At 43.8% G+C, this 23,418-nt stretch overlaps 1 protein-coding gene and 2 non-coding genes across 4 annotated transcripts in view; 2 read left to right on the top strand and 1 right to left on the bottom strand.

Annotated features, from left to right (window-relative positions):
• Rps6ka2 (ribosomal protein S6 kinase A2) overlaps positions 1–23,418 on the top strand; it is a 281,111-nt gene that overhangs the window by 9,932 nt on the left and 247,761 nt on the right. The gene's annotated exons all lie outside the window — the stretch shown is intronic.
• LOC143440212 (small Cajal body-specific RNA 3) lies at positions 7,958–8,052 on the bottom strand. Its single transcript, XR_013108051.1, has one exon.
• Positions 19,470–19,542, top strand: Trnaq-cug (transfer RNA glutamine (anticodon CUG)). The gene has a single exon. It is a non-coding gene; the product is annotated as a tRNA-Gln (tRNA).

Here is a 23,418-nt window from a genome sequence, read left to right as displayed (position 1 = left end):
GCACAACAGCTGGGGAGTTCTGTGATCTGGATCTGTGAGAGATCCAGATAGAAACGGTGGCATCTACAGACCACTGGACAAACCTGGAAACTCATCAGCACAAGCTCCAGCGTGTTCCATTGCAACCACAGTGGCAGTGCATCAGGCAGTGACTGCAGCCCAGTGATTTTTATGGGTGATGTTTGATGAAAGCATATTCTCCAGGGCATATGGGCATGGCCTTGTCAAAGCATAGTCACACGTAAATGTCACTGTTTCAGCATGAAGACGACATATGGGATCTTTGCTGTCTCCTTAGCATGGACACTAGATTGAGAGTAGTTTAGGTCACTGAAGCCCCTGATGTCCAACAGGGTGACGTCTTGGGTCAGGGGAGGAAGAACAGTGTAATGAGAACTCTGTGTGCTCCTGAGTTACATCATCTGAACTCTTCCTGGGCCCTCGGAAATGGGTGAGATCTTACCGTAACAACCCAGCCAGCAAGGCGATGTCTATGTATGGCTCTTTCTACCAGCACGGTGCCTGCTGTCTCTGTCTTGTTCCTGATATGGGGAACAGATTGTCAGTGAATGGAGTAGGGACACAAGTCATACAGGGCCTCAGACCTTCCTTCTGTTCAGGCCTCAGCACACTGCTGCTTGTTCCTCTGGTGACAGAGAGGTCTATATGAGGGACCTGTGCCCAGTCCATCATTTCTTTCCTACACTGCACACAGAAGAGCTGGCTGCCAGACTGGGTCATGTTCCTCCGAGACCCTGCATGAGCTCAGTGCCCTGTGAGAGCCATACCTAACACAGAGCTGGTCCTGGAGAGCTCCCACCTCTCAGTTGAGGTGGTGTACAACCCAGACACTGAGTCTTCACATGGGGTTTCTCTCAATTTTTAACTCTTCTCTTCAAATAATAATGATAGTAAAACTACCTAAGTTCTTTTTTTATGTATATAAAACACTCCAAGGAATTTAGGAAGAAAGATGTTAATTTTCTAAAGCATCTCTCCAGGTTTTGGACTATATCTCTTTCTCTCTCTTTCATAAGCAAGATACTGGATTATAAGGATATTTATTTATTCCAAATGGGTAATTTGAAAAATTATGGCCAGGGAGGCTCTGTGCATGTGTGTGTGTGTGTCCATGTGCATGCATGCACATACATGTATATGTATTTTCAGTGATAATTCTTAGATTTGATAAGATACAAAAACAAGCCATTAGAAAATTCAGTGTCTTTGGGTATACCTGCAGGTGTATACCTGCAGTTGGGTGTTGGCACTTATGTACACTGCAGCAGGATGTAGAGAGGAAGTCTTTACAATTGGTGTGAGTCATAACAACCTCTAAGAAATTAGCAAAGCATTTTTTCCCAGAATGCAAGATCAAAACACCCAAAGTGCCAAGCACGCACAGAAAGAGCCAACCATTGCCAGTGTTCTCTCAGAGGGAGCCGTGGGTGAGCTTCAGCTCCCTTGGTTCCCTTCTGCCTCTTATAGATGAGTGGTCCATCAGAGGCATGACTCATGGGTCCAGAGAACAGCAATGAATGAGTTTCAGGCCACTTGACAAGCAACTCTACAAATACTTCCTGAGTATTTATGTGAGACAGAGTCTGTGTTAGCACATGGGACAGGATCACCAGCAATATGTAGTGTGGCTCCCTTCAGAGTCACAGGGAACTCAGACACATAAATTCATAGTTCAAATTTGTAGGCCTATACAGAAGAGAGTGTTCTCTAACCACTGTGGAACAGTCTAAAGCCTCCTGTATCCATAGGCACAATGCTAAATGCCCTTGCACCTCTCAACTCACAAGCCCCAAGTCAGTTTCGTTCCTCTTTCCATTCCTGCCTTTCATCTTATTCACTTGTGCATACTTATGTAGGTGCTTGCACACACACACACACACACACACACACACACACACACAGATACATACAGACACACATAGACACAGACACACAAATACACACAGACACACAAATACACACAGACACACACAGAGAGACACTCAGACAGACACACAGATACATACACAGAGACACACAGACACACAAACACACACATGCACATACAAAGACACACAGAGACACACAGACACACAAACACACACATGCACATACAAAGACACACAGACACAGACATGGACACACAGACACACAGGTACACACAGAGACACACCACACACACACACACACATATACACACACAGACACACAGATACATACAGACACACATTGACACACACAGACACACATAGACACACAGACACACAAATACACACATGCACACACAGACACACACAGAGACACTCAGACAGACACACAGATACATACACAGAGACACATAGAGACACACACACACACAAACACACACATGCACATACAAAGACACACAGACATGGACACACACAGACAGGTACACACACACACACACACACACACACACACACACACACACACACACACTATTGACCAAGCTATCTCCTAGGTTCCCCTTTCGTTCACTCAACAGCTGTCTCCCAAGGTATAGTGTACTTGGCGTGTGCTCAATGCCTGTGATGTCCTAAGAGGTACTAGACAACAATCCTCCTAGGAGCTCTGTCCTTTAGCTGGGTGTTTATTTGGGAGAATGTCCTTCAGCAAGACAGGGTGAGGTCATAGGGTAAACCTAAAAGTTCTTCCTTCATGCCGTACTGTGCCAGACTTAAATACCAAGGAAAAACCAATCTAGAGATCTGGCAGGACGCTCTCCAAGGTACCAGGGCTCTAAAATTACAGTCTTCCTTCATCACAACCCTGGTGGTTACAATGCTGGTAAGTTTCCGTTCCTGCTGTTAAGGAGTCTCCAGGGTTTCAGTCACCAGGTCAACAGAAAGCACAACGCACCACATACCATGTTGTCCTGAGAGTCTGGGTCACCTTTCCTTTAGCAATGACGTGCCTATCACTGGGTGCCCTACAGCTTGGTTACTGCAGCAGCCCTGCCTCCTACCCATTAGATCAGTATTTCTCAACCTGTGGGTCACCACCCATTGGGAGTCAAATGACTCTTTTGCAGGGGTCTCATATCAAATATACTGCATATCAGATATTTATATTAAGATTCATAGTGGTAGCAAAATTATAATGATAAGGTAGCAACAAAAATAATTTTATGAGGACCTGTAGAAGGTTCTCAGCATTAGGAAGGTTGAGAACCACTGCTTTAGATCAAGGACATAGCCACTAGAGAATTCTGTTTTAGGAGCCACAATTCTAGAACTGGGAAGGAAGTGGAGACACTTCCTTTTCCAAATGGACAGCATTGTGGTATCATGTTTTATGCTAATGTGGAATGCATTAGTATTTTATTTGTGTATAAGTGTCTGTGTGTGCATGTATGCATGTGTGCATGTGTGCATGTGCATGTAGAGGCCAGAGATTGTCTTCTTTTATTGTTCTTCACATGATTAGAACTCACTGATTCAGCTAGGGTGCTTGGCCAGTAAACCTCAAGGCTCTTCCTGTTTCCACTTTCCCCATGGTGGCATTATGGGAAACATGCCGCTGTACCCAGCTTCTTACATGGATGCTGGAAAGCTGAGCTTAGGTCCTTGTATTTGTGTCAGGAAGGTCAAAGCACTTCATTGTAGAAGTTAAAATCCATTCGTCCTTCTCAGTATGTTACCATGCTTCCTTAAGGAAGCCAATCACACACATATAGTCCTGTTGGACAGACACTGATTTCCTACTGATAAGTTTAGCAGGCAGCATCAGCAGCTAACTACCTCCTAAAGTCTTCTAGAGAAGGAGATTCTCAGCTGTGACTCAGGCATTGCCATGGAGGGATGCTGAATCTGCCAAGGAGACTGACTAACTTGGAATGATTAATTAGGAGAACCTCTGCTTATTAGTCTGTGGGAACTTTATTTTCATTTTGTAGGAAAGATATTTCGGATAGGTTATTTGTAAAAGGAAAATGGCAATCTCCAATAATAACAACAACAAAGGGTATTCTGTTTCAGCTTAGGGTGTTGAAAACCGTAAGTGAACACGGCCAACAACAAGGGGGTGGAGGGGAAGCAGGGCCTGAAAGAGTGACCCTCTGTGGAAAAGAGGCATGAGGCACCGAGGAGGAATCTAGCTCCCAAATGTTCTCTTATAGGATGCAAACCCAGATTCTCTTGGGTGACGGGGAAAGGGACCTTACTTGGGGGTTGCAGAAATTAAACACAGCCACTCAGAGTGAGATCAGGGAGATTCCCCTGCTGCACCTATGGAGTCTGCAATCAGGAAACAGCAACAGCCATTGCCCAACTGCTAGATATGAGGAAGGCACACAGAGACCGAAGGAAAGGCAGAGGCCAAGCACCGCCCACTGCTGGAAGAGTCAGGAAGCTGGCATATATGTCCAGAGCTAATAAGAGAAGATAGCTTCCCCTAGAGAAAGCTGGAGTCATCCTCCCGCACTTCCCCCAGTAAGGCTGAGAGATGGACAAGAGGCCCAGAAAACACACCATCTTGCTTCTTAGCAGGCAGCAGGATATGCAGCAACTTGCTGCACATGAGGTAAAGACACTGCAAGTCCCACAGCAAGAACAGGAGACCTGAGGTGTCCCCCGGGAGGTTGTGATGCTGTGTTTAGGGAAGGAAGCAAGAACAATTTAGTAAGACTAAGAAGGTTAGCAAGGTTGCTGGATATAAGGCAAATATAGGAAAGTCAGTTATATTTATATAGGTAGCAAAAACTTGAATTTAAAATAAGACATAATAGCATCCAGTGACACTAAACAATAAATAGTATATATGTGTACAAGCTTTGCATACTGAAAACTACAAAAGGCTGCTAATGGGAAGAGAGTAATTCTACAAACAGAACGCTCATGGGCTGACAAATGGCTCAGTGAGAAACAGCACTTACTCAGCCTGACTGCCTGAGTCCGAACCTTAGATACAGAGGTAGAAAAAAACCATATTCCTGTAAGTGGTTCTCTGATTTCCACACACACACACACACACACACACACCACCACCACCACCACCACCACCACCACCACCACCACCACCACCACCACCACAACCACAACCACAACAACAACAACAACAAGGTAATGAGAACTTGAAACCTGGAACACTGAGACTGTCAGAGCAAGCATAGGCAGTGCCCTACAAGATATGAGTGAAGGAAAAAATGTTCTGAATTAGAATCCATCCACTCAGGGATTAAGGCCAACAGCTGACAAATGGGACCTCAGATACTAAAAATCTTTTGTGCAGCCAAGAAAACAATCAACTGAGTGAAAACCTACAGAGGAGGAAAGAACTTTTGTCAGCTATGCTTACTATCCAGAATATGTAAGGAACTAAATAATAATAATAACAATGATAATAAGTATTATTACAATATAATGTAAAATATAATATATCATGTTATAAATATTGTTATACATAATATAATAAATATTATTAGGAACAAATAATAAAAATAAAAATAATAAATGACCCAATTAGAAATTAAGCTATGGATCTGAACAGAAAATTTACCACAAAAGAAACAAAAATGGGTACGAAATCTCAGAAAGTGCTTAACATCTTGGGCGATCAGGAAGATGCCTTGAAAGGATTTCATCTCATGGCAGCCAGAGTGGATAAGAGCAACCAAACAACTGCCGGTAACTGCCCTGGGGGTCGTTGGGGAGAGGGGCACCCTCCTCCACTGCTGGTGGGACTGGAATGGGGTAGCCTCATTCACTGCTGGTGGGACTGCAGTGGGGTAGCTTCATCTACTGCTAGTGGGACTGCAGTGGGGTAGCTGCTCTAATTCTCAAGTCAGAGTTGAGAAATCTCACATGTCAAGGCAGGCATTGCCTTTTCAAGAGATTGAGACCCAGTGTACCACAAGTAAAAACTGTAGCATTTCTTCTCATAGAATGTGTCAAGGCATCTCTTCAACTTACACGGACGTGCAAAGGACTTAGAATAGCTGCGACTTCACAAAGCAAGAATAAAGCAGGCAACTACATACAGAGCACGTCAAGGCCATGCATAGAGACTGAGTAATCGACACAGTTTGCTGTTGATATAAAAATAAACACATGAGTGGATGGAACACACGGAAAGAGACCCCTAACATTCTGATTTTTACACAGATGTCAGGATATTTCTCCCAGAAAAAAATAATCTTCAACAAATGTGTTTGAGCAACTGGATATTTGTTTTTAAAATGCTAATACAAATATGGAAGGAAGAATGCCAAGTAGTCCTATTTACAGATGTTAGGATTCCACACACGATAGACCCCAAAGGCTCCACCAGGAAACTTCTGGAGCTAACAAACACTGCTGTAAAGTGGTAGGTTACAAAATTAAGATAGCTAGTAGCCTTCTTGTATACCAATGACAAATAGTCTGAGAAAGGAATCAAGGAAACAATCCCATTCATAAGACAAAACAGACAAACAAAGCAAGAAAAACTCAAACAACCTCCCCAAACCCACAACACATGCAAACTCATCCAAGGAGGCAAAAGACCTGCAGAATTAGAGCTATGAAACAGTGAAGAAATGGAAGAAAACACTAGAAGATGGAGAGACCTCCCATGCACATAGACTGGTGGGGTTAATATTGTGGGAATGGCCATCTACCAAAATCAATCTACAGATTCAATGCAATGTCATAAAAATGCCAACCAATTCTTCACAGAAATTGAAAAAGAATCTTAAAATTCATATCGAAGCATGAAAAACCTGAGGCAGCCAAAACAATCCTGGAGAATAAAGACTATGTTTGAGGCATCACCATGATTAATCTCCAGTTATGCTGTAAAGTGATAATAGTAAAAACAGTATGGCACCCGCACAAAACCAGGCACCCTGATCAGTGGGGTCAAGGACCTAGATATAAGTACTATACTCACCTACAGCTGTTTGATTTTTTTTTTTTGCAATGATGCCAAAAAATACACATTAGAGATAAGACACCAAAATAAATGGTATTGGGAAACTGGGTATCTCCATATAGAAACATGAAACTCGATCCTTCTCTCTCATCCTGCACGCAAATGGACCAACAATCTCAGTATTATATCTGAAACTGCCGGAAGAAAGAGCAGGGAGTACACTCATACAAGAGTGAGCTATTCACTCATACAAGGACTTCCTGAGTAGGACTCTGATCACCCAGGAAATGGGATAGGCACGCACCAAGTGGAACTTCCCGGAATTTATAAGCTTCTACACTGCAAAGGAAACTGTTGACCAATGAAAGAGACAGCGGACAAAGGGAAAAAGGTTTTCCAGTCATCATCTGATAAAGGATTCATGTCTAGAATATACAAAGGACTTGAAAAAAAAAAAGAAGAACAACAAAGAAAGCAACTAAATTAAAAACTGGGCTATTGACCAGAGTTCTCTCAAGAAGAGCTGCAAATGTGTGAACAGCACTTTTAAAGGAGTCATCTTTAGCTACCAAAGAAACGCAGAACTACTTCGAGGTTTCACTGTATCCCAGGCAGGAGGGCTTAGATTAAGAACCACAGACAAACAGTGCTGGTGTGGCCCTGGGGAATGGAGACCACTCACGCACTGTTGGGAGTGTGAACTGGGGCAGCTGCTGTGCCAGTCCCTGTGGCAGTTTCTCAGAAGACTAGAAATGGATCTACTGCCTGACCCAGTATACTGTCTGGCCACACACTCAAAGGACTCTATTCCTGCTATAGAGATGCCTGCTCATCCATATTAATTAATTATTAATTAATTGAATAATTAATATTATCCACAGTAGTTAGGACATGGGAACAGATGTCCATCCACTAATGAATAGATAATGGAAATACAGTATCAATACACAGTTAACGGGGGTGTTGGAGAAGTAGCTTTACTTGATTTTCTTTTTTGTTTACTTCTAAAATCTGTACACTCACTCAGCGGAGTTGTTGAACTAAATCACAGGAAAACAGGATTTAGAGTGGCAGCTTACAGCGAGGAGTGGTCAGAGATCTCATGTTTATGTAGGACTGTCGCCTTCTGTAGACAGAAGATATTTTCTCCTTTGTCTACACAGTTGGCTCTGCAGTCCCATCACGGTGGAATTTTACTCAGCTGAGCAGAAAGAAGCAAACTGTAGTGGCAAGAAGCAGAAAGCAAAACGCCGAGTGAAGTAACCCAGACCTAGAAAGATGGCGTATGTTCTTACTCTAGGTGGATCGTCAGTATCAAATCTTTAGACTTGTATGTTTGGCTGTGAAGACAGGTAGAACCCAGGAGAGACCATACAGGGACCATTGATGGGGAGGGGAAGAAAGATTTAAGGGAAGAGGAGAGGAGAGGAGAACAAAATGATGCTTAAATTGTTAATAATTTAGAAAATGCAAATTCAAAACATGATGAGATTGTACTGTCTGGCTGCAATGGCGCCTAAAACTGAAAGGCTGAATGCTACCAAATATGGAGCAAGGCAAGATGTGCGAGCTGTTCTTCAGTTGGTGAGAACGCAAAGCAGCACAGCTACTTTGAGAAAGAACTGGGATGTACTTCATAAAGATGAATATTCACTTACCTTGAACTTAATAATCCCACTGTTGGATATTGACCAAAAATGTCTACCAGATACCTCCGTGTGGACCTTTATAGTAGTTTTACTCAACACACACACACACACACACACACACACACACACACACACACGAGTCAGCTCAAATGTCCATTAGCATGTACAAAGATAAACATTGAATTTTACTTGTACAAACTGAAAAACCAAGCCAAAGGTCCATGCAAGGTCGGGGCATCTCAATAGTACCAGGTATAGTTTAAAAAAAAAAAAAAAAAAAAAAAAAAAGCCAGTCCCAATGCTACATTGTATACTGTCAGCGAAGTCCAGACTGCAGGAGTATACACTGGTCACAGAGATACAGAAAGGACATTTCCCTGTGGTCACGTCTGCATGAATTTGTCTAAGATCATCTAAGATCATTGATGTGGGGAATGCAGCTCACTTGGTAAAGTGCTTGCCTGGAATGCACAAGGCCTTGGTGGCCCACACCTGTATTCTTACCACTAAAGAGGTAGAGACAGGGAACAGAAGTTCAGAGTCAGTTTGCTGTATAGCAAGTTGGACGCTAGCCTGGGATACAGGAGACTGCTAAAAACACTTATTGATGTGAACTGTTTTGTACGTATAAATAAAAGCGATCTCTAAAATATAAGCGTTAGGAAGTTACAGTTCCAAAGACTCCATAATAAACGCTTATAATTAGTCACGAGCTCTGTCAATTTGGGCCCCATTCACACAGACTGCTGACACCTCATTTCTGCTTTGCCGCATAGAATAGACTCTGTTCAGAGCCTGAACTGCGAATCTGTTCCTTTCATTGCTTCTAAGCTTGTTTTTCATTCTTTATGGAGATGTTTGTGACTCTGTGAATCCAGGGGTTCTACATCATGGGTTCAATCAAATGGACCAAAAATACCTGAAAAACCACATGTGTACCAGATACACACAGAATATTTCAGTATAATTTTCCTGAAAACATGCAGTCCAACAACTGTCTATTTAGTGTGCACACTTTGTTTGGTATTCTAGATGATCTAGAGATAATCTCAGGGTCACAGGAGATTTCATATGCAAATTGCCCAAGTATCCATGGGGAGCCCAGCATCCACTCCCCACAAACAACCTGTCTTGTAGTTGTGAGGATAAAAATGGGGCGGGGCCATGCCAGTGGTTGGCTAAATGCCTTCACATAGAAAGCACCCACTCTGTTTGCTATTGTGACTGTTTGTGTTCTTATGGGAGGAAAAGTTTGCCGAACATCTCAATTAGACAAATGGATAAGTAGGCAAGATGTTTTCAAATACATTGGCAAGATCTATTTGTAATACGACATTTTAATATGAGTATTACAAGTAAAATTTGGTCCTTAAGGTATTGTGGATAAAGACTGGACTCAACAATTCATGAGTGTTTAGTGTGTCCCATTGTGTGGGCTTAAAAACCATACACCACACTTACAAAATATCTCAGCGATTCACAATTTTCATAAATTCAGGCCGTTTCCCTTCAGAGCTCATGTAAATGACACGGAAGCATTAAAATTAAGGAATTATCAAAAAGCTGTTAGCTTTCTGGCAGTCACAGTGTTTGATTCTCATGTTGTGAACAGTTCTCTGGATGGATGGAGGAAGCATCTCAAGGAGAGCTTGGTTTCTCTTGACATCATGGACCTGACACAGAACATCAATAGTACTTCAGCCTCTAAGCCACTGGACCTTAGACATGCTGTGTGGGTATGTTTAGGGCAGCAGGCAAGGTGCCAGAGAGTAGTGTTACCTGGCATTCCGAGCCTAGGCCCCAGCCTTCTCCATAATTCGTTCACATTGGATAAGAACGCAGATGTCAGCCTCTGGCATCTGTTGCTCCAGGTGAATCCAACCATATAATTGGATCCCTACCTGGTTCTACCCAAAGCTGTTAGATCTTGCCCAGCATCCCGTCCTGCATATGCAAATAGGTCTCATCCCTGCTGGACCAGTGCGCCTCCTCCTGGGCTGTGCTCATGAATCCTATCCTCACCAGCCAAGAACCTGGTTACTCTTCCTATGATCACTCAAACCATTCCCAAGTGTCTCCAAAGGCCAAGTCAGAAATGTGTGCATTTCATGTTCTTCCCGAAGTCTATATGCCCAAGGGAACCCTGCCCAAAGAATCTTCTCTGAGGAGAACAGAGACAGAAGAGCACTGGCTCGAGTTTCTCTGTTGTCATTGCCCTCACAACCAAATCCTTTTGTCCGACTTGGCTGTGGTGCCAGGACGTGAGTACACAGTGAGCTGCCCAGCTGTGTATTCTTGCTGTGGTAAGATCAGCACACTCCTGCACACGAAGCAGTGTTACCAACGACAGTCTGTTGCCACGTGTCAGACCTTTAGAATGCACTCACCTTGTCTGGTAAACCTATGTGTCTTGGCCGACATCCTCCACTTCCCACCCCCTTCCCTGGCTCTGGTCACCATCATTCCATCCTGCTTCTGTATTGAAGGCGAGGTTAGGATCCGAACTGTGCTCCTCAAAACCAAGGGATAAGGAGAAAGACTATCAATCGTGATTCTTAACATCTATCTGTATGCAAATCCAAGGATAGTCAGAAATACAGCTTTTTTATAGTACTGCGGTATAGGGTTAACTTTCCCTATGTGGATTTGTTAAGGACCAGCAATGAGTTAGTTTCTTCTGCATCTCTTACAGTATCTTTACTGTAACCTGAGACAGAGCAGAGCTGGAGATGCAGCTTGGTAGTAGAATGCTTGCCTTAAAAGGTCCTGATTCCATAACTAACATTGGCAACAATGGCAACTGCACGTACGAAGTACGTACGTACGTACGTACGGACGGACGTATGCACGTAGGCACGTAGTACGCACTCACGCACGCACTTGGTAAAGTTCAGTGGAAGGTTCTGCGGAGAGCCATAATCCAGGACTCATTTTCATCAGTTGCAGAAAAGTGCAACTGGAGGAGGGTTTTTGGTTGTTGTTGTTTATGGGGTTTTGTTGTTGCTTTTGGGTTTTTGTTTTTAACCCTCAGTGAAAGCCATTTACCCACTTAAGCTTTTTGCAGTAGGCAAGATGCATTTACCTGTGGACAGGAGGGTAGGTGATGCATCCTTGAGTCCTCTGTCCTGCAGGGCAGCTGAAGGCAAGGCTAGAACTTCCGCAGGTCCATGGGCTGGCACAACGCTCTATGCCTGAACATAGAACCGCCAGAGATGGTCTTCTAGAGTTATGTGCAGTAACATGGACATCTATTTCCACACAACTACGAGAAAACTACATTGAGTTTTAGATTTAAAAAAAATATCCACTAACCTGGTGTTTATTTGGAAACTGAAGACAAAAATATGGAAAATTTATATTCAATGCTCCTTTTATCCCAGACACTTAATAAAATTCACACGCTTCCCTCAGGAGCTTAAAATACCCACTGACCTAGAAAAGTTGCCAAAGGAGAACATCTATTTATGCCCAGTGTTTTTTTTTTTTTTTTTTTTTTTTTTTTTTTAACAACTATTTGGTGAGTGTGGCTCCCTTCAGTCTTTCAGGCTAGCTTATTCCAGTTCGCTTTACTTTCTTCTCACAGTTGTTGGTGTGAAAGGCAGGACTACAGGGTGACAGTCAGGCACAGGGACCTGCTCTTTCTTGCTTAGGGTACTTCATTTGTACTGTGCTCTAAATTTTAGTATCCCCCCCCCCCCCGAAAATTGCTATGAAATCCTTATTCCCAAGGAGACAGGTGGTGTTGGGAAGCAAGGCTTTAAGGTAGGATTTAGCCTCACAAGGTAGGGCCTCATGGGTAGGATTAGTGACCCTGCAGCAGAGACCCAGAGAGATGTCTCACTCCCCGACCATGTGAGGACACATTCAAGGTCTTAGAGAGTTGTCCAGTCTGTGGTACACCAGACCAAACCAAAACACCTGGAGCAAGTCTTCAAGGACCAAGGACAAGCCACAGTGGAGGAGGCTGGCCTGGCCAGAAAGCTCATCATCCATGGCTCTGTCTGTGATTTTTTTTTATATTGTAAAAGGCATTCGTGTGTGCATGTGCATACACACACAAACACACACATGCACATACACAAATGTTCACATAGAAATAAAAAGATTGAACTGAAAGACAAGGTTAAATATTCAGGTTTTATTTTAAGTGAAAATAACCACAGAGAAGTTCTATACTAATATGGCCTAGATTTCCCATATTGGATGAACCACATAGCCTGGAGAGTCACCACCGATGGAATGGGCTGTTCTAGGCTTCAGTAGTCCCTACTCAGATGGAGAACTGCCTCAAGTCAAATGCTGACTTTGGCTTATACCACAATGGTCTCATTGTCCAAGCTCAGACCTACTTACAAACTTTGCTTAACCCATCATGAAGTACCTGTGTAATGCTGTCTCCTGGATGTGGAGATATGTGGACAAAAATCTATATACATGAACAAGAACACAAATACACACACAAACACACGCACAAACTTGTCGAATAACTGCAACGCACAAAAGTGACAATTTAAAAAATATTGCCAAGTATTAAGCCTTCAGATTTCTCATCGTCTGGGTTTTAAGTTTACTTTGAATCAAGATCTAAATGTGATTTTTCTATAGTCATGGTCTACATGTACAGTTGTGATCTCATAGCCTGCAGTGGAGCTGGGAACACCCCCAGCCTGTATTTTAAGCTAGGTGTAAATACACCAATACTTCTGTGGGGTTGCAAGAGTGACAGTGATGTGCTGTATGGTCCCTGGTCTTCTGTTTTCCTGTCCATTCGTTATTCAGAGAATTTTCTTCAGAGAAGTTTGTAACTTTCATAAGAAAAACCAAGGACCAACAAGTCTATAAATTGGGGTAAAATCCATTTTTATGGTTTCTTCTAGGAAAATTATAAGATCTGGGAATGTGTGGCCTGCATTCATTCATTCATTCATTCATCTATCTGGGAGTATGTGTCTAGTCTCTATGTGCCAAACATGGCTTCAGGGTGGACAAATGCATGTTCTCTTGCCAAGTTCTCAGTGAGCTGAAACAGATGGATGAGCAAACACAAGATGGAAACGCTGTCATGGAGTGGGCATGGTTACTCTTTCTGAAACTTCTTTGCATCCCTTTCATAAAGCAGAAAGCCTCCAGAGCAGGTTATTGTTATATTTCCACCAGCCAGAAGTACAAGGCCGAAGTGCCAGAGGGATTGGTTTCTTTGAAGCCTTGTTCCTTGGCTTGTAGGTGACCACCATTTTTTCTGAGCACACAGAACCAAGGCATCTTTGCATCTAGATTTCCTAATCCGGTGGCAGAGCAGATCAGGGACCACCTTGCAGCCTTGTTTTCATTTGTTCATTCCTGAGAGACCCTGGCTCAAATGTAATCATGCTGAGTTGAGGTACCGGACATTAGAATTTCAACAAGGGACATTTTATTTTTGATGGAGGTTAGGGAGATAGACAGTCCTGGTGCTGAGGAAAATGCTAAGTTTCAAGGTTAGTGTGTCAGGCAGGTGAACAGGAGATGTCTGGGAAAGGCTGGGAGTGGTCATGGCCCATCAGGAGGACTCCCGGCTTCCAGGACTGATGGAGGTGGTCCTGGAGGGTGAGGATGTTGGGGTGGCTGGGTTCTGTGCCACAGCCAGCACGGTCGTGGGCAGTGCCAGGACTTGAGAGAGAGAGGGTAACGTAAGGCCAAGACATGGGACTCTGGGTTCACTTCAGAATGAACAATTTTTATCTTTCTCATTGCTCTTTATATATTGTCTATTAGCTTCTAAAGATGTCATTGCAAGTAGAGCTTGAACAAACCATCTCTTTGACCTCTTCCCCTGAAACCTTTCTTCCATTCTTTCTTGTCTCTGTGGCCTTGTCTCCCGACCCCTGAGAACATTCCTCCTAAGCCTTATCTCGTGTCTGCAGTTGTCTGCAGTCCACATCTGGGTCAGGTTTTGTGCATGAGAAAGGAACTGCAGAGCATCTGGACCCCAACAGATCTGTATAGATTTGGAGCTTAGCCACCATCAGGTGTAGAGTGTAAGGCAAGAGAGGCCAGCAGGTCAGTGCTCAGGAGCTTAACCACTATTGAGTGCAGAGTGTAAGGCAAGAGAGACCAGCAGGCCAGTGCTCAGGTTTATAACTGGACAACCGTTAAGGAAGGGACAGTTGAGAGATGCCGTAAAAGGAGAGTCATAACTAAGTTTGACCTCTATGATCTGAAGGGTATGCTAATGTTCAGGCATCTTCTTTTACTACCTCGCATAAGGGGGCAGAGTGTCCACTATGTCCTGAGACAGATGGTACAGCAGTACTGCCTCAGTAGCTAACATAACTAAAGAACCATCAAGAGGACAGTGGCTCCCAGCCTTCGTGCAGCTAACGTTTTGGGCTGGGTGATTATGTCACTAACTGTGCTGCGCACAACATCCGATGTTACTATCAGAAGTTCAGCCCTCCCCTAGCTATGGGACCCAAGACTGTCTGTGCCCTCGAGAAATGACACATCAAAGAGATGTGTGCTCTGCGTGTGGTGGTGTGTGTCGAGCTTAGCCAATGTTTTTATTGTTTGAGTTTGTTTATAATAGTATTGGTGATTGAACCCAGATCTCATGTGTGTAGGCAAGTGCTTTACCGGTAAGCTGTATCCCTAGCCCTGTGTTTTCTTTCAAAATAGAATTATGCTATTTAGCTCACACTGGCTGTCTTAGTTAGGTTTTTGTTTGTTTGTTTGTTTTCTTTTGTTTTGCTGTGAGGAAACAGCATGGCAAAGGAGTAAATTGGGAGTAAAGGGTTGATTTGGTTTACACAACCAAATTGTTCATCTCTGAAGGAAGTCCAGGACAGGAACTCAAACAGGGCAGGAACTTGGAGGCAGGAGCTGATGCAGACATCATAGAGGGGTGTTGCTTACTGGTTTGCTTCCCATGGCTTGCTCAGCCTGCTTTCTTATAGAACCCAGGACCACCAGCCCAGGGATGGCTCACCCACAGTGGGCTGGGCCTCCCCCATTGATCACTGTACTTTATAGTTGAATCCAATGGAGACATTCCCGCAAAGGAGACTCCTTCCTCTCTGATGACTCCAGCCTCATCAAGCTGACACAAAAGCAGTCAGTATTATCCTCTTGCTCGGCCTTTTGAGTAGATGGGATTGAATCCACGTGCATAGCTCAGCGTCTCTGGACTCACGACAAGAAACCCTACACCCTGGCTCCATCCTCTAGCAACTCTTGCTTAGATCCTGGAGATAAACTCCTGATTTATACTGTTTTAAAAACTTATCTGTGAGTGGTTCTTATTGATTTTCACTTGGGTCGAACTTAGGTAACAGGTGACTACAGATTTTGTTCCCAAGCTAGTAACTACCCATTCCTAGTATAGTAATTAGTTCATAATAATTAAGTAACATAATTGGGGGCCTAAGTGGGTTAATTACTTTTTGGTAAGGAGGTGCTGTGTTCTCTCATGACAAATGTAGTTAAAACTTTAATGAGCACAGTTCTCTGCTGCAAATGTTCAGGCAACTGTGCTTTCCCATGCTGTATGCATACAATGTGAGGATAAGCCAGTGCTTCTTGAGATGCCGGAAGATCCCTTTCTCATTGTAGGGGAGGGTTGTCTTCGACAGAGTCAAGAGATACGCATCATGACTTAGACTTGCAGCGATACAGAGCACTTACTAAAGCCTGTGTGTAGCAGGCAGGCAAGTATCTTCTCACTGGGTCTCTCTCCCGCATCTTCGAAGCAGACTGCTCATCAATCACAATGATGTAACCTACAGAACTGGCCATCATCCTCATCCTGAAGCACAACACTAACACCCACTGAGGCTGAGGGGGAAGGTAGGGAACCATCCAGGAGGAGGGACATCTAAATGATGGTTAGGAGTGACCTGGGTACACAGGGGCAGAGCCTCCAGAGGAACAATGACCTTCTAGAGAGAGCTACAATGAGGAGTATCAAAATACAGGGGCAAATAGAAGAGGGAGAATCTTGATAATTATATGCATAGGCTCTGCAGAGGGAAAGATGGTGCATACCAAAAGATCATACACAATACCCTTAGGCCTGGCCACAGAAGGGAGATTTCTTGGGAAGACTTCACTCTAGATTCCCAAAGCTTCAAATCTGGTGAGACAGGCGTGATTCTGACTGTGCCCACAGGATGTCAAGCTCAGTTAGAAGATCTGGCATCCTTTATCACACCATGTCTGTCCCCTGCCCCCGCTCTTCATTAATAACCCCTGAAGAGATCTCCTTCCACACGGTCTGCGTGGATGGTCCTGTGGTGATGTTTGCACAACAGTTCTTAGAAAGAAACTAATGCCACCCAGAAAACCTCAACCCCTGGCTGGAACTTGATCTGTTCCCTTACTAGGGGGTCCACAGCCCTGAGACATGAGGTGGTGCCTTCAAGGGCTCACTGGCTCCTTCCTGGATTTGTCTGGGAGCTTTTTCACTAGAAGCTGACCTACATGCAGCAGAGAATGTTTGCAGCACCCCATAGTTCATATATGTTTACCTGTAATGCAGCTTTTATGTAAAAAAAAAAATCCCCTGAGAAGTAAGGATATATTTATATATAGTTTTTGGAAACAAACCCAAAACTACACAAAAAGTGCCCTGCAGATAAACAGTCTCCTCTAGAGGATGCACAGAATCTGGCGGCACAGGTAAGAACTGGAATAAGACTCCTCAAGAATGGTTTAACGAATCTTGTTTTTTATTTTAATTTTAACTTATGTGTCTGTGTGTGGGTGTGCACACAAGACTTCAGGTGCCTACACAGACTAGAAGAGGGTATTGGATTCCATGGAATTGGAGTTACAGGTGGTTGTGAGTCACTCAGCGTGGTTGCTGGGAGCAAAATCTGGTTCCTCTGGAAGACCAAGGGGCACAAGCACTGTCAACCATGGACCCATCTTTCCGGCCCCATCCGGAAGACTTTTAAACTAGGTTTTGTGGTTGAAGCATAGCTTATCTAACAGGGTTTATAGGCTCATGGCTCTGTCCACTGAGGGGCACTGCGGTGACACCCAGTTGCCATGCGGAAGCTGCACTGCATCTTGGTTACTGAGTCACTTGTACCCCTGAAGGGAGCAATGGAGTCAGGGGTCATGAAAAGTAAAGTTTCTGTGAGTGTGGAGTCTTTGCTTATTCCCAAAGGACATGTTAGTGACTGAAGAGAACATAGAAAGGACACCAGCCTGACATGAAGAAGCTTCCATTGGCCACATTTAAAAATAAAGAATGTGTACTCAAAAGAATTAAAACATTGAATTATAAATCTCTGCCTTTAAAAAATTGCTAAAGTGGTTGTGATGGGAAGGCCCAGCATGAGGGGAGGACCAGCAAAAGGGGAGGAGCAGCATAAGGGAAGGACCAGCATGAGGGGAGGCCCAGAATGAGGGGAGGAGCAGCATGAGGGGAGGACCAGCAAGAGGGGAGGCCCAGCATGAGGGAAGGCCCAGAATGAGGGGAGGCCCAGCATGAGGGGAGGCCCAGCATGAGGGGAGGACCAGCATGAGAGGAGGACCAGAATGAGGGGAGGCCCAGCATGAGGGGAGGACCAGAATGAGAGGAGGCCCAGCATGGGGGGCATCATTTTAACCTCCCACTTAACAACAAGGACAAGACGGATGTGCAGTGCACACCAGAGCCTTTGTCAACCTGGCAGCTGAAAGCCTTGAGTCTCTAGTTACTTATCACTGTGCAACAGCCCAGCAGACCCCACCTTCACCGACACCCCGAAGGCACCAACATCTCATTTCTCCTCACTGCTGTCGAAGGACACACACTGTCACCTGCGCAGCATCTGTGCCAGAATGGATGACAAATAGGAAACTGGAAAATGCAGAATGTACTGCCCAGCCCCCTGAAAGCTAAAGCAGAGGTGGATCCTGCATGGAAGCTCAAGAGACCAGCAGTAAGGTCCAGTACAATGCCAGTGATCCAGCCTCTCATCCTGCAGAGTTTGCAATACTACGCTCATGTGCACTTACTTGTTATTACACTACCATTGCAGTTGTGGAGAGTATTCTGACTGTGAGAAGGCACATGCTGGAATGAGAACAGGTGAAATGTTAGCATGACCTCAAGTTACTGACATCTGGGTTAACCAAATGTGAATGTTTGGAATTATATCCAGCCACCAAGCCTCCAGGTTATAATATCCATGACCCACATGGTGGAAGGAGAGAACCAACTCCCACAAATCGTCCTCTGACCTCCACAGGAACACTATGGAACACATGCACACATGCTCATACACGCACAGACACAAGTGTAATAAAAAATATAAAGACGAGAGATAAAAGACTAGCCATTAGGAAAGCATACTGAGATATACATCAGTGTGTATTGGATCTTTGAAACTTTCTATGGACTATACCTGTTTAAAATGAGACACTGTAGGAAGAGCTTCCCTGAAGGTTCCAGTTCTGCTCTGTGGTTGACCGGGTCATCTGTTGGTGGGTGGTGCTCCCTGGGGAGGATGTTGATGCTAACTTGTGCCCTTCCCCCAGACCTGCTGCAGGCAGCTACACTAACTTAGACAATCCTGTCTTGGGAGTGAGCACATGAATATGTAAGAAATTCAAGAGGTTATGTTCTGGCCATGTGATAACTCTGAAAATCCACAGAATAACACACACGATAAGTTCATGTGAAACACCTTGACCCACCTCACAGGCATTTATCCTAAACTCTTTAAAGAACCAGAAATGGGCGAGGTGCTTTTACCATGTTCCAATTTGGCTCAGTATTGTTTTAGGTAACAACTATAAATGTTCAAAAGATGTGGTCCTTCCGGGATGGAATGGTGACATCCCTAGACAGGACAACACTATGTGGAGAGCTGGGCAGAATAACTGTGCTACAAGGGGTCATAGTGGAGATCTCTGTGACACTGGCTGGCACCTAACACCCAAACTAGTGTAAACTGAGGAATGGTTTTAGATGTTTTTACTGTTGCCTGGCTAGCTCAGTCAGTAGAGCATGGGACTCTGAATCCCAGGGTCATGGGGTCGAGCCCCACGTTGGGTGCCAGATGTTGCTTGTGATCCCAACCAAGACCCTTGGAGGTGGGGATAAGAAGGCTCAGAGTTAACACTACAGACTCTGGGAGTCAAGCAAGTAGCAAAGCAGACTGTTTATTGTAGGAACTGGACAAACCTTTCTAGCCCCTCCCCCCAGCAACTCATTGGCTCTCAAGTAGCCAGATGTGGTGCTGTCTCTTTCTCATTAGCTCCATCACTCCATTGCCTGATCCAGCATCAGTAGTCTCTACCCATGTCAGCAAATTCTAGGTTGGCTCGAGAGGAAGTATCAGTGGCGCATGTGGCAGCATTGCAGCTGAGCTTGCATGGCTAAGTTCCTCCTACACTTTACTTTTAGCTATTGACAGCAGTAGGAGCAGCACTTTCTAAATCTGAGTGTTTACTGATAGGCCTGGCGCTCTGAGGCTGTTAGTGCCCCCTTTTTTTGTAATACAACGCAGTTTAGCAGAAGCAGTGTATCCTGGGAAGCTCTCTGTCCATGGTCCTGACACTCATTAATGCTTACAGAAGCCGGCTGCCCTGAGCAACCCCCATCTCATGCACTCCCTCCCTTCCATCAGCAGTTCCTCCAGAACTTCTGCTGATTTTGTGCTTTTCTGTCTCGCCCACTGCCCTTCACTTGTCCCACATTACCTCATGACGTGCTCATGTTTGTTGAGTGTGGCTACGTCTTAGAGAAGGTGCTGGAATGAACCACAGCCCCGGTGCTAACCTTCAGTGGAACGCTGCCTTCTGCCTGCTCCTTAAGGCAATTGATGTGTGTGGGTCCGCAGCTAAAGGCTAAAGACTAAAGACAGTACTGAATTCATTTAGATTTAGTTCCCATGGCATTTGGATTGCAAAGGTGTTTAGCATCCAAGCTGAAAGTGCAAACAGACGCCCCAGTGTTTCTCAGCAGCTTGGTGCAACAATGGTAGGCCACCGCCCTCTCAGATCCTTTAAAGTCTTGGCAAGGGTCAATCATGTTGCTGCGTCCTAAGTGACCTCCCCAGCTCTCATGAGGCCTCACACTGGCCAGAGAAAAAGAGAGAGATAGGACAGTTTTATGTTACACAGAATGATGGCTGCAGATAGTCCCTGTGTGTATAGACAGTACTAGCACTTCCCTTGGGGTTGACCTTCTTACTTGGTTCTATCCCAGAAAAGCATGTCTGAAATGTTGGGATAAGACTTTCCTACTTTCCAGGAGTGCATCAAAGTCCATTTGCACACATTGCCAAAACTACTGCCAGTGAACAGCACGGGTGATTTCAAAAGTTTGTATCTTTGCTCTTCTGTGCCTTAAAAATCAAAGCATGCCTGGTTTTTTTTTTGTTTGTTTGTTTGTTTTGTTTTTTGTTTTTTTTTTTTTAGATTTTTAAGATATTTACATTTTCCCTTGCCGCGTAACATAGCTAACATTTGCGATTGCTCTTAATTACAATGACTTCTCACTTGCAAGGCGGGGGTGACACACGCCTTTCATCCCAGCGCACCAGAGGCAGAGGCAGGTAGATGTCTGTGAGTTCAAGGCCAACCTGGTCTGTACAGATCAAGTTCCAGGACAACCAGGGCTATACAAGAAACCTGGTCTCTAAAAACAAAACAAAACAACAATTGGTTCTGGCAGTCTTCTTTAAAAGCCTGGTGATATCCACATGGAATCCACATGGCTAACCCTAGTGCAACAAAGGTTCTTGGCTTAAGCCTATATATATGAGTTAAATATGTTAAGCACATTCTATGTTTATAAGGGCAAGCTGTGTGTGTGTTGAAAACATGGAGTTGATTAGTAACAATCAATACATTTATACATATTTATTTGATATTTTCTCTATGCCTTATAGAATACCAGATGCTATCTATCCTTATTCTTTGAGGTACAAGACATCTCAAGAAAATACCCAATGTCCTTTAATCCCAGCACTTGGGAGGCAGAGGCAGTCGGATTTCTGAGTTCGAGGCCAGCCTGGTCTACAGAGTGAGTTCCAGAACAGCCAGGGCTACACAGAGAAACCCTGTCTCAAAAAAACAAAAAAACAAAAAACAAAAAAAAACAAAAACAAAACCAAAACAAACAAAAAAGAAAATACCCAATGTACATGGAGTTTCAGCTTCTTAATCTGCTCATGGCCCCACACAAGGTCTCATAACTGAATGTGGAGGTCATGAAGAATTTGGCAACAGTAAAAGGTCTCAACACTCAATTTGAAATCAAATGTCTAATGAACCAAGTGTTTGTGGCAGCTCTTACCCTTGCTACATCCTGTGGCTTCTCCGCATCCCTGGATCTGGACATGCAGCACGTGCTGGGCACTGTGCCTTGGCACTCAAAGCAGCACCGAGAGGAGCATGGCCCAAACCCTCAGCACAGTACTTATCAAGAACGGAGCTGTTTCTACTGTGTTTACAAACTCCCGTAGAAGCAGAACCATTTAGTTACAGAAAACAATGTTTCCAGAATGTTTAATATTTTTCTTACCACGGTTCCGCAGTGTGTGAACATCAAACCAATATATTGCTGGTTGTTTTCTGTAACAATGTTTGATTTTCTTAAAGTGTTGCTTGAGGGCATACAAGATGTCCCAGCAAGTGTTCGCTGCAAAGCCTGAAGATCTGAGCTTGATCGCTAGGGATCACGGTTTAGGTGGAGAACTGTCTCCTGTAGGTTGTCCTCTGATCTCCAAGTACTTACTCTCTTTCTACTAAATAAAATACTATTTTAAAAATTAAAAAATAACCAATTTTAAAAATTAAAAAAAAATTTGCTATTTCAGGGTAAATATGGTAGTGCAAGTCTGTAATTCAAGTACTGGGGTGGGTGGAAATGTGAGTATCAAGAGCTCAGGGCTAGCCTTGGCTACATAGGGAGTTCAAAGCTAGTCTGGGTTACATAAGACCTTGTCTCAAAAACCAAAAGCTAAGCAAACCAAAAACCGTAACAATCACTGTTTGAGTTGCTGGCCTGGGTTTCATTTTGTAAAAAGTCATTAAATTTTGGCTTGGGAACAGGATAGACTTTCCAGCCATTTCTGCAATCACTCTAAGCAAACATCTACCATGTTACACCACATGTTTATGCAAAGTAGCATCTTGAACATTGATGATTATACCAATAAAACCAAAACATTGATCAGCTGAAAAACGCTGCGGATGTCGCACATCCTGCTGTGTCAGTTACTTGGGGGTTTGATTCTTCAAATAAAAACAAAACAAGCAGTCCAACTCTAGTATGAAAATCTGCCTTCAGCTTTAGTCAGTATGTCCGAATCAAAGGATTGTTTTAAACCAGAATTTCTTTATGATTTATCAGCAGATATTTGGTTTATATGTAGTTTCATTTATCTGTATACCGTTAGTTATATTTAAAAAAAAAACACACACACATACATACAACAACAACAACAACAACAAAACCTTTGGACGAAAATGGGTTGTGAAGAGGAAAAGCTTCAGAATTCCTGTACTGGGGAAGATGAGGTTAAACAGTCTCTTTCCAGTGCTTTCCTGACACAGTGCGTTCTGCATTCAACTAAAGCTTGACACAAGTTACTCAGAGAAAAAAAAAAAAAGTCTGAATTTTTTTTTTTATTATCGTGAACACAGATTTTCTTGTGTTATATTTGATTTGTGTTCCTCAAAACGAAGTTTGGAGAGTCTTACCCCAGTATCTGCGACTATTATGATGATTCTATTTGGAAATGGTTTCATTAGCGATCTTACTGAGACAGGCACTCCTTAGAGCTTGTTCTAACTGTGCCCGCCAGCCTTAGAAGAGACACAGGAAAAAGCAGTTCATGTGTACTGCAGGATCAGGTGGGGGATCACTTGGGGGTGTTAGTTACCCCAGAGACTGCCAGAGGCAAGGAAGCGTTCTCTCCCA

The sequence above is a fragment of the Arvicanthis niloticus genome, chromosome 28 (assembly GCF_011762505.2).
Source record: "Arvicanthis niloticus isolate mArvNil1 chromosome 28, mArvNil1.pat.X, whole genome shotgun sequence".
Classification (NCBI taxonomy): domain Eukaryota; kingdom Metazoa; phylum Chordata; class Mammalia; order Rodentia; family Muridae; genus Arvicanthis; species Arvicanthis niloticus.
Note: the sequence above shows the minus strand (reverse complement) of the source record. Positions and strands in the feature narration are given on the sequence as shown.